Consider the following 11,462-nt stretch of genomic DNA (forward strand, 5'->3'; position numbering starts at 1 on the left):
ATCACAGGTAGTATTCGCGAGTGGAGGGAACACTCTGCACCTCAGTCTCTGGAACAGTTTGTGAGAGCAGGATTTCTTCATTATGAGTCAATGTCTGGGACTGTATGTGAGGGTGGGTTTCAGTCTCTATCAGACATTGGTACTGAATGTCAGTGTGGAATCTTCCTGTATCTATCAATCACAATTACCGTTTGGGAAAAGTGAGATTAATACACAACAGCAGCACTGCTGTAACAGACAGAGAAAGAGACACAAAAAATCAGAAAGAGACGATCAGGACACACACAATGACACACAGAAAAGGTGCCGAGATGGAGAAACTGTTTTTTTCGGAAAATGTTGTTTTCTGCTGCACACAGAGGGGCCCTGTTTGTAAAATTATATCTTGCTGTGTAACTGAGCTCTCTGTAACCGTGACACTGCCGGTGACAGATCTGTACTGTGTTTGTGCCAAATCATTACTTGTTGTGTAATGTGGTCCAGTTGTGGAAATAAGATCCATCGGAAGCGGAACCGTTACTGAGACGACATTTTAATTCCATATTTATTAAATTTTGTCACGAAATGTTCGTTTAGACCTCTGGATTCCCAGTCATAACCTTGCGTTCTTGTTACGAAGAAAGTTCATTCTGCATCAATATTTTCAGATAATAACACAGAAGCGCCCAACGTGGGGCTCGAACCCACGACCCTGGGATTAAGAGTCCAATGCTCTACCGACTGAGCTAGCCGGGCTGCTGGTGCACTATTTATTAAGCGTCTTCTTGAAGAGAGCTGATGCGGTGAAGTCCTTCTGCCATACTTCCCACTCCTGACACCATGTAGAAATGCTCGTCTCTCAATGGCTGGCGACCAATGACATGTAATAAAAAATAACTGACTGAATAATTGAGCAGCTCCTCCTGGCTTGTGCTCTGACCGCGATCCGGGGAACTGCCGGAATCCCGACACGTGACCATTTTAGTTGCGTCATCAGGTGACCGTTCGGCCTGCACAGGTCTCCCTCTGTGCTGTAATTTCTAAATTTCATCATTTAAATTTTCCTCCAGACTGTAAAGTGTGGTCCTGTTCCATTTGAATTTCTAATATATTTCCAATGTAACTGATGTTGTTCCACAATCTATTTAATCGGTGGAATTGTGCGTTTAGGGAGCTGAGGTTTTCGAGTCTCTCAAGGCCTCTCTCCAAATCCAATGGTCATTTTCCACGAAGATTCAACCCCTCCTCACATAAACACCGGGGCCCCGTTGATCGTTTGAATGCAATAACTTCCTGGAGTGATTCCAGGCTGGTTTTAGAATGTATTCCATCGACCAAATTACTAATGAATGACAGCTGAATGTATTTCTGTGTAAAAAGATCGTGGCAGAAATGGAACATATTTTATCTCTCTATCTGTTTCTTTGTTTATTTCTCTCTCCCTCACTCACTGTTTTTGTGCTTCTCCGGGGACTGATTGGATTCACAGTGAAACTCAGCCCCATCTCACCCCAACTCTTTTGGACGAATACGTCCTGGTGATGGACGGTCCTGAATCAGTGGAAGAATCGACAAACTATTCCATTCTTGGCTCTGTGAGAAGTTCCACCCCTGGTTGTGAGGTGGCTCTGAGATAAAGGGATCGAGAGAGAACGAGGTGACTGCAGTCTGGCTCTTACTCTGAAAACCAGCTTTGTACAGCGCCCTTGTAGAAAGTGGATGTGTCTGAGAACAGGAGGAAAGCAGATCATGGGTCTGTGATTGATTTTATTGAGCCGGACCTTGAAAAGTGAAGCAAACTTCTAACCAGTCGGTGCCTGTCTGAGAACTGGTAAGGAATTACGGCTGACATTGAGACAGTTCATCTTTAATTAGTTACAGCAAATCGATTCTTTCAGAGGTGTTGGTGTGTTGTTTTCAGAGTCACTGTCATAGTTTCTTAAAATATGATTTGTGCTTGTTTTTGTTTTGTTCAGTAATTTGGAAATCTATTTGGAGCGGGTGCAGTTGGTCAGTATCTGTGCCTCTTGCTTGGCAGCTCCCCAGGAAGCAGCAGCTCCATTCCTATCCAGATCTGTGGACACAATCAGGAGATCCAAACTATTGCGCACGGCTGCCATCTCCTGGCTGAAAGCAAGTTGTGCAACAAGGTAACGATGTATTCGTGACACGTTTCAATTGGAGCAAAATAACATTAACATGGTTAAATATTATCATTGTAGTAATCACATTTAAATCCCCAGATATCTGATTTTTGACTGAGCGACCAGTTCATCCCGATTTATCGGAAAATGAAGGATTCCCATTCCAGCCATATTGGTTACAAGAATATCCAATCTCTGATTTAATACATTCTCTCGCTTCATTGTTTGTGTATTCGTTTTATATATGGAGGCAAAGTCTGAAGAACTCAGTAACAGGTTGATCAATGTACCCGGAGAGGTGAAACTGCCGCCCCGAACTTCCTTCTATAAAGGTGATTCCAGTCACTCCCCACTTTCCCATCAGAACTACGTCACAGAAGAAATCACACCAGCTTCACAGAACAATCATTCAGCACGAAAGTAAATTATCTGAACTATGCTGACCAGAATCAGTGTGCTCAAACATGTGTTCTTGTTGAAAGAAAAAATGAGGAAGTGAATAGCTGTGTGGCTACCGCAGGGCAGTAATGTTGTAGCTCCTGGTTTAAGGAGCAGAGTGCCGCAGCGGAAGCGTGCTGGGCCATTAGCCCGAGGTCGAGGAATCGAGGCTATTCTCTGCTATTTACATCCTCCCTGACACGAAAAGTAAACATAACGCACGTTCCTGTTTGCTTTGCAGCAAATACCTATCAGAAAATTTCTTGCAGTCTCATCCCGACATTAAATCCAGGAATGAAGCAGACAGCATGACACATTACAACATTGTAAAGCTCACACAGAGGGAACCACAGAGAAAATGCTTTAAAGTCTCAGCAGGTCTGACCAGATCTGTAGGGAGAGAAAGAGCTAACGTTTCGAGTCCAGATGACACTTTGTCAAAGCTGGACCGGACACGTTATCCAGTAGTACCCCACAAAGGGGCAATATAGATATATAACGATATCCAGTAATAACTCACAGGGGGCATCTAAGGAAATAAAGCTTTATCGAGCAACAAATCACAATAGAAACCAAGTTCCCATCTTCCCCTCTCGGACGGATGTGAACAATCGAACCTGCCGGACTATTTACAAGAGAAGACGAATTTTACCCGGAGTCCTGGGATCAATATTAATTCCTCAACCAAAGTCACTGAAGCAGATTATCGAGTCATTAACTGCGCTTTTGCCTGTGTGGTCTCGCTGTGCGTATCTGAGCAGGAATCTCATGTCCTGAGACCAACGCTTTTCCATTGAAAGGAAGGTATTGGACAATCGTGAGGTTGAAAATCTCCTTGGAGAAATTTAACCTCGTGGGGGAAAGGTCAATATCAGGAGTGGGATTCGTATCCACGCTTCCATAAGAGACTGCGACCTGAACTTCAGCGCCTTTGACCGCTCGGTCACCCTGATGCGTTGTCGCCGAAACTAAGATCCGTGCACAAATCGACTCAAATTCTATGTTCATCATCATTTCATTTCAAACAAGATATGCTTATCCTACTTTTGAACACCAGCCATAATCCTGTATCTGAGTGCCATCCTTGTCCAAGCCGCTGGGGGTTAAGGAGCTTCTCATTGCTGCACTGATCAGTTTGCTCCAATCAACCAGGACCGAATTCCCGCTCTACCTGTTCCTCACTCGAAGATATTGAGAGCCTAAGTCCTGAGCGACGTGAAGTATCCAATTGGAGAGTTGCATTCCGGCGAATGGAATCTCTCTCCACAGCTGCTTCCGGTGCTGTTTTCGCCGACAAGTAGCCGAAGAATGCCTCCTGTGTCCAAACAGGAGAACGTTCGTCCAGGAGAGGCGCCAGAAGAGTGTTCTGGGAGAAGTCAACTTAGTCACCTCGACTATACTGTGGGTAGCTGAAGAACAGGTGTCAAAGAGCGGATCAGATTGTAAGCTAAACGTTGATACTGATAAAGAAAAAGGTAGATGTGCTGCTGACAAACAGCGACTTGTTTCCGTTTGGTGTGAGTGAGAATATTAATAGCAGAGAATGGTTTCGATCCATCGACTTCTGTGTTAGGGGTCCAGCATACGTCCGCTGCGCCACTTTGCTCGTAGTTGATTTTCTCTGGGGTCGGACTTGAAGCAAAGCTTGAAGAAATCAGTAAGAGCGTGATCAATCTTCCCAGAGAGGTGAAACTGCCGTCCCGAACTTCATTCTATGAAGGTGATTCCAGTCATTCCCCACTTTCTCATCAGAACAACGTCACATAATAAATCACATCCCCTTCACAGAACAACCATTCAGCACGAAAGTAAATTATCTGAAATTTGCTGACCAGAATCAGTGAGCTCAAACGTTTGTTCTAGTTGAAACAAAAAAATGAGGAAGTGAATAGCTGTGTGGCTGCCGCAGGGCAGTAAAATCGTAGCTCCTGGTTTAAGGAGCAGAGTGTCGCAGCGGAAGCGTGCTGGGCCATTAGCCCGACGTCAGGGAATCCTGGCTATTCTCTGCTATTTACATTCTCCCTGACACGAAAAGAAAACATAACTCACGTTCCTGTTTGTTTTGCAGCAAATACCTTTCAGAATCCTTCTTGCAGTCTCGTCCCAGGAATGAAGGAGACAGCATGACACAGTACAACGTTGCAAAGCTCACACAGAGGGAAGCACAGATAAAATGCTTTAAAGTCTCTGCTCAATTGATCCTCAAGATAAACACTTCCAAATTCCACCAATTCCATTGGGAAATGCATGAATATCGATTGTTTAAATTTTACATACTTCTAACACCTCTCCGTCCACCCGGTCACATTCTATCACCGACAGTTCATGTGAATCTCCCGCGCTCTGTTGCGGTTCTGTGTCGTGGCCAGTAGATGTCAACACACTCTGGTAGAGCGTAGTTCACAGGTTAGAGTGAGACACAACTGATAAAAATTGTTTTATTATATTAAAGTTGGGACGGCGGGATTTCGAAGAAGATAATATGTGGTGATGATCTATCCTTATATTTTGGTTGTGTTGAAGCCGTCAACATGTTGTATGTGGGAGTGAGGTGCATTCTCTCTGCACTTCTCTGGTCCCGTTTGTAAATGGGGGATTCCTGTCACTCTCGGGTAATGTGTGAGAGTGTAAGAGACATTCTGAACCTGTCAGTCTTCGTCACTATATGTGCCTCTGGATACGTTGTCAGTGGAACCGCACCGTGACACAAGTTCTTCGGCTACCCACAGTACAGTTGAGGTTACCGGGATGACGTCTCCCATAATTCTCTTCAGCCACCTCTCCAGGATGAACCTCCTCCTGTTTGTAGACTGGAGGGGTTCTTTGGCTACTTGCCTGTAATAAGATCGCATATAAAAATTCCATTGAAGTAAATGAGTTGTATCATGTGGTTAAGGAGACGCACAATAACCCATTGTACTCTGCACACGTGGGTTCAAATCCCATCCTCGTCTGTCATGTGTCTGTTGTGTCTCTGGTCCACTTCATGAGCATGAAGTACAAATGCTGTGATTTTTTGCTTTGGTTCACGGGCTTGGCGGGTGGTGAATTCGGCGAACACTGTCTGTGTTGAAAGCACATTATAAAAAGGTGAGAAAGTTACTTATTTCACTCCCTGACTTAATTGCGCATACATTCTGAGTTGGAAACTGTTTCTTCATCTCAGTTTGAAACTCACAAAGTCGCGCAAAAGGTAAGTTCATAAAATAAAGAAGCAGACTTCAGCCATTAGACCCATCGAGTCTGCCCAGCCATTCTATCGTGGCTGATATCTTCCCCATCTGCGACCTACAATGTTACAGATGAAGAGGTCGATTGCGATATCAGCAGGAACACCTTCTCCCTAGAACGCATGATCTCGGAGCGGGAGTAGGCAATTTAGCCTCCTGAGCCTAACACCTTCCTTGTGATGTTGGCTGATCCCATCCTGGCCTCAACTCCACCGTCTTCCCGTTCTCCGTATCCCTTCAACTCCTTACCAATAAAACTCTCTCTACAACCTCCTTAAATTTACTCACTCTCCCTGCATCCAACGCAATCTGGGGTACCGAATTCCACAGAATCATAAACCCTTTGGAATAAGTATTTTTCCCTCAAATCTTTTTTCACATTGCAATCTCTTATTCTAAGATCATGACCTCCTCTTTTAGAATGCCCCACAAGAGGAAGCAACAGCTCCACGTCAACTTTTTCCATACCTTTTGGCATCTGATACACCTCAATTAGATAATGACGCATACATTCTGAGTGTGAAACTGTTGGCCAGTCTTCCTCAGTTTGAAACTCACGATGTTGCACGATAACATCCGATTCAATGGCCGGGAATCGAACAGGGACAACTGCTTGGAAGAAAACTTTGCTCACCACTCTCCCACCGTCGCTGCATTTCCAATTTTGAACACCAGGTGGAATAGAAGGAGGCAGATACATTCAATCAGTTCATGGATGCAAAACGAATTAAGGCATATTGCCGTGCGTACTTGTGGGACGAAGTGGCCGAGTGGTTAAGGCGATGGACTACAATCCATTGTGCCCTACACACGTGTGTTCGAGTTCCATGCTCGTTGATTTTAAATCCACTTTTCTCGGAAGTAGGCCTCCTTTTTCCAAGATGGATATGCAATCACTGATGTGACAATCTATTGCAAGTTATCAGGCCAGATTGCATCGAGTTGGGTTAGAGGACGGTGGAACGGAGGCAGACGTGTTTGGGGCTTAACCGCTCTTTGACACCAGTTCTTCTTCGGCTACCCACAGTACAGTCGAGGATACCGGGTTGACTTCTCCCATAATTACCTTCTGCCACCTCTCCTGGATGAACATCCTCCTGTTCGTGCACTGGAGGGTTGCTTCGGTCACTTGCCTGTGAGAAGGTCAGATATTAAAGTTCCATGAAGTAAAGGAGTTGTACCACGTGGTTAAGAGGATGCACAAGAAACCTTTGTGCTCTGCGCACTTGCGTTCGAATCCAATCCTCGTCTGTAACGTATCTGTTGTGTCTCTGTTTGATCCACTTCATGAGGGTGATGGAAAAATGCTGTGATTTTTAGTGTTTGGGGCTTGGAGTTGTGAATAATCGAACACTTTCCATATTGAAACCACTTTAGAAAATGACGAGAAAGTTACTTAATTCACCCCCCCCCCCCCATAATTGCGCACACATTCTGAGTTGGAAACTATTTCTTTCCCTCAGTTTGAAAGTCATGAAGCGGCGCAAACGATAGATTCATCAGATAGATGAGCAGTATTACGCCATTCGACCCATCGAGTCTGCCCGCCATTCGATCATGACTGAAATGTTCATCATCTGCTACCTGAAATGTTACGGAACAAGAGATGGATTGAGATATCAGCCAGAACACCTCCTCCCGAGAACACATAACATTGGAGCTGGGATATGCAATTTAGCCTCTTGGGCGTAAAACCTTCCATGTGATCTTGCCTGATCAAACATAATGGCCTCAACACCACCGTCCTGCCCGTTCTCCAGAACCCTTCAACTCATTACCAATAAAAGTCTCTGTAAGTCCTCCTTAACTTTCTCACTGTCCCTGCATCCACCACACTCTGAGGAAGTGAATTCCACAGAATTACAACCCTTTGGGAGAAGTAGTTTTTCTTTTGTAAATTTGCAGCCTCATATTCTAAGATGATGACCTGTCGTTTTAGACTACCGCACAACAGGTAACATCAACTCCACGTCTACAATATCTACACCTTTTCGCATCTTAAACACCTCACTTAGATAATCCGCATGAATTCTGAATGAGAAACAGTTGACCAGTCTTCCTCAGTTTGAAACTCAGGATGTCGCGCAAAAACATTCGATTCAACTATTACTGCGATGGCCAGGAATCGAACCGGAGTCAATGGTTTCAAAAGCAGCGATGCTCACCACTATACCACCACCACTGCATTTCCCCCGTCGAATACCTGGTTGAATAGAAAGAGGCAAATAATTGCCATCAGTTCATGGATGCAAAACGAATTAAGACGTATTGACGCGCCAAGTTGTGCGACGAGGTGGCCGAGTGGTTAAGGCGATGGACTGCTAATCCATTGTGCTCTGCACACGTGGGTTCGAATCCCATGTTCGTCGATTTTTCGCCCATTGTTTCTCGGAAGTGGAATTCATTTTTACACGATGGATCTGCAATCACTGATGTGACAAACTATTCCAAGTTGTCAGGCCACTTGCATCGAGTTGCGTTAGAGGAGGGACGAACGGAGGCACGAACGGCGGCAGACGTGTTTGGGGCTTAACTCCACATTGCCACAATTCTTCTTCGGCTACCAACTGTGCAGTCGAGGTTACCGGGTTCACTTCTTCCATTATTACCTTCTGCCACCTCTCGTGGATGAACGTCCTCCTGATTGTACATTGGTGGGGTGCTTCGGCTACTTGTCTGTGACAAGATCAGATATTAAAGTTCCATGAACTAAAGGGGTTGTTCCACATGGTTAAGGTGATGCACAATAATCCATTGTACTCTGCACACGTTGATTCAAATCCCATTCTTGTCTGTAACGTGTCTGTTGTGTCTCTGTTTTGTCCACTTCATGAGGATATAGAAAAAAGGCTGTGAGTTTTAGCTTTTGATTAAGGGCTTGGCGGGCGGTGAATAGACGAACGCTGTCCATGGTGAAACCAAATAATAAAAAGCTGAGAAAGTTACTTTTCACTCCCTGCCCTAATTGCGCATAAATTCTGAGTTGGAAACTGTTCCTTCCCCTCAGTTTGAAACTCGCGAAGTCGCGCAAAACGTAAGTTCATAAAATATAGGAGCAGAATTAAGCCATTAGACCCATCGAGTCTGCCCCGCCATTCTATCGCGGTTGATTGTGCCAGTTAGAAACTTCTAATATTCTAACAATTATTTGGGAACTAGAATCGTCTAATATTCCATTCCCTGTGTAGGTTAGAAACTTCTAATATTCAAACCTCCACCTGCTTAACTAGAAACTTCTAATATTCTAGCATCGCTTTACCCAGAAACTTCTAATATTCTAGCCCTCCACGTTGCGCGCCATGAAGTTAAAACCTCACCACTATTCTTAGAATTCCCCCTGTACCAGAAAAGGGTCAAGATATTCTAAATGATGAACAGGGATTCTCACTCCCTGACTCCTATGCAGACTTAGGTGGGCGCTATTCGGGTCAAACCAGTGTTTCATGTTATCCCACGGCATAACCCATGTCTTCAGAGAAGATTCTGTTTACTTTCCACTCAGGTGCTTCACTCACGGGTCCGGCTTTTCTAAGTAGAGTAAAGTAAACTTTCTAATAAACACTCTTTCAGGTTATCAATTTAAGTTCGTTTTAATTTCAAATTAAAAGATGTAATCACTGTTTTTACAGAAAAGTAATAAGATCTTTTCTTTGCATCTTCCTGGTCAGTTGTTCGACCTTCAAGTCTGCCTTGACAATTATCTCCTGTAACTTTTGGTTTTTTCCTGATGGATTCGCTGTTCTGCTCGGCTTCCGTGTTCAGTCCTTCCCATGACCGAGGGCAGCTATGAGAGCTGGCTGCTGAATTATTAGGTATTATATAGCCCTTTGCGCAGCCTTAGTTTCTACATGGCATTTATTGAAATGTAACTGTTGCTTGCCGACTGTAGCTAATGCAAGCTCCCTGTCGTTGAACTAGCTTATTCTGCTTGACATGTAATACTTTTGTTTGGCAGGTAATACATTTATTTGTTGCTTCGTCAGCAACTTTCCTGATATCTGTCTTTAGTGATGTTTTTTCTCAGTCTAAATACTGGATATGAACTCGTGTCCAACGAAGCAGTTCGCCTCTGCACTTCCACTGGTCAGCTGGTGTCAACGGCAGGTCGCCCCCTATATTTCTAACCTTATCTGGCTTGGACCTATACCCTATGACCTGATTATTTGCTAAAAGATTTTTAACGTCAAAAATGTGTAAATTATGGGATAAACGTGCCACCTCATGTGTTTCTTAGCTGGAAAGCAGTTGTCTCATATTTAAGTGGCGTCAGCAAGGTTTCCCGCTTAACCTTCTCCCCCAATTTAAACCTAAGATCCTGGTTGTTCCTTTTTTAATTGTTCAGTAAAATAATGCACTTCTCGGGAAGTGTGAAATACTGTTCCCGTTTATATAACTTAAGATTTTAAATTGATTGAATGTCTTTTTAACTTTAAAACCATGTTGAGTTGTCCATATCTGTTTTCTTTAACGCCTGCGAAGCTATCTGTATTTTAAACAACCTGCGGCTGTTAACCCTTTGTGGGACCTTTCCCTTTCATTTAAAATCTCTGTCTTTTCCAGGTTCACATTCATGGTTCAAATGATATATTTTTTCATTATAACCTGTTCCTCACACGAAGGTATTGAGAGACGAAGATCTGAGCGACGTGAAGTATCCAATTGGAGAGATGCATCATGGCGACTGGAATCTCTTTCCACAGCTGCTTCCGGTGCTGCTTTCACAGCCGACGAACCCCTCCAGTGTCCAAACAGGTGAAAGTTCATCCAGTAGAGGCGGCAGAAGGGAGTTCTGGGAGAAGGCAACTTCGTCACCTCGACTATACTGTGGGTAGCTGAAGAACAGGTGTCAAGGAGCAGATCATACTGAAAGGAAAATGTTGATACTAATAAAGAAAAAGGCAGATGTGCTGCTGGGTGATAGCGACTTGTTTGCTTTTGGTGTGAGTGAGAATACAAATAGCAGACGATGGTTTTGGTCCATCGACTGCTGGGCTATGGGCCCACCACGCTTCTGCTGCGCCACTCCGCACGTGGTTGAGCTATTCGCGGTCGAGGTCGAGGAATCGACTCACAGGGGGCCAATAAGGAAATAAAGCTTTATCGAGCAATGAATCACAATAGAAACCGAGTCCCCAATTTCCCCTCTTGGACGGATGTGAACAATCCAACCTGCCAGACTATTTACAAGAGAAGACGAATTTTACCCTTCTCTTGGGATCAATATTAATTCCTCAACCAGACTCACCGAAGCAGATTATCGAGTCATGAGCTGGGCGTTTGCCGGTGGGGTCTTGCTGTGCGTATTTAAGCTGGAATTTCATGTCCTGAGACCAACGCTTTTCTATTGAAAGGGAGGTAATGGATCTTCCTGAGGTTGAAAATCTTGCTGGAGAAATTTAACCTCGTGGAGGAAAAGGCAATATCAGGAGTCGGATTCGAACCATCGCCTCCAGAAGAAACTGCGACCTGAACGCAGCGCCTCAGGCCGCTCGGCCATCCTGATGCGTTGTCGCCGAAACTAAGATCCGTGCACAAATCGACTTAAAGACTATCTTCATCGTTATTTCATTTCAAACAAGATATGCTTTTCCTACTTTTGAACCCCTTCCAGAGTCCTGTGTCTGAGTGCCATCCTTGTCCAAACCGCTGGTGTTTAAGGAGCTTCTCATTG

The 11,462-nt window shown here is 44.3% G+C and overlaps 2 non-coding genes across 2 annotated transcripts; one reads left to right on the forward strand and one right to left on the reverse strand.

The window, feature by feature from the left end:
- Positions 1-662: 662 nt before the first annotated feature.
- On the reverse strand, positions 663-735 carry trnak-cuu (transfer RNA lysine (anticodon CUU)). Its single transcript has one exon. It is a non-coding gene; the product is annotated as a tRNA-Lys (tRNA).
- A 7,343-nt stretch (positions 736-8,078) lies between these two features.
- Positions 8,079-8,160, forward strand: trnas-gcu (transfer RNA serine (anticodon GCU)). The gene has a single exon. It is a non-coding gene; the product is annotated as a tRNA-Ser (tRNA).
- Positions 8,161-11,462: the final 3,302 nt, after the last annotated feature.

This window comes from Scyliorhinus torazame, chromosome 24 (assembly GCF_047496885.1).
Source record: "Scyliorhinus torazame isolate Kashiwa2021f chromosome 24, sScyTor2.1, whole genome shotgun sequence".
In the NCBI taxonomy this organism is placed as follows: Eukaryota; Metazoa; Chordata; class Chondrichthyes; order Carcharhiniformes; family Scyliorhinidae; genus Scyliorhinus; species Scyliorhinus torazame.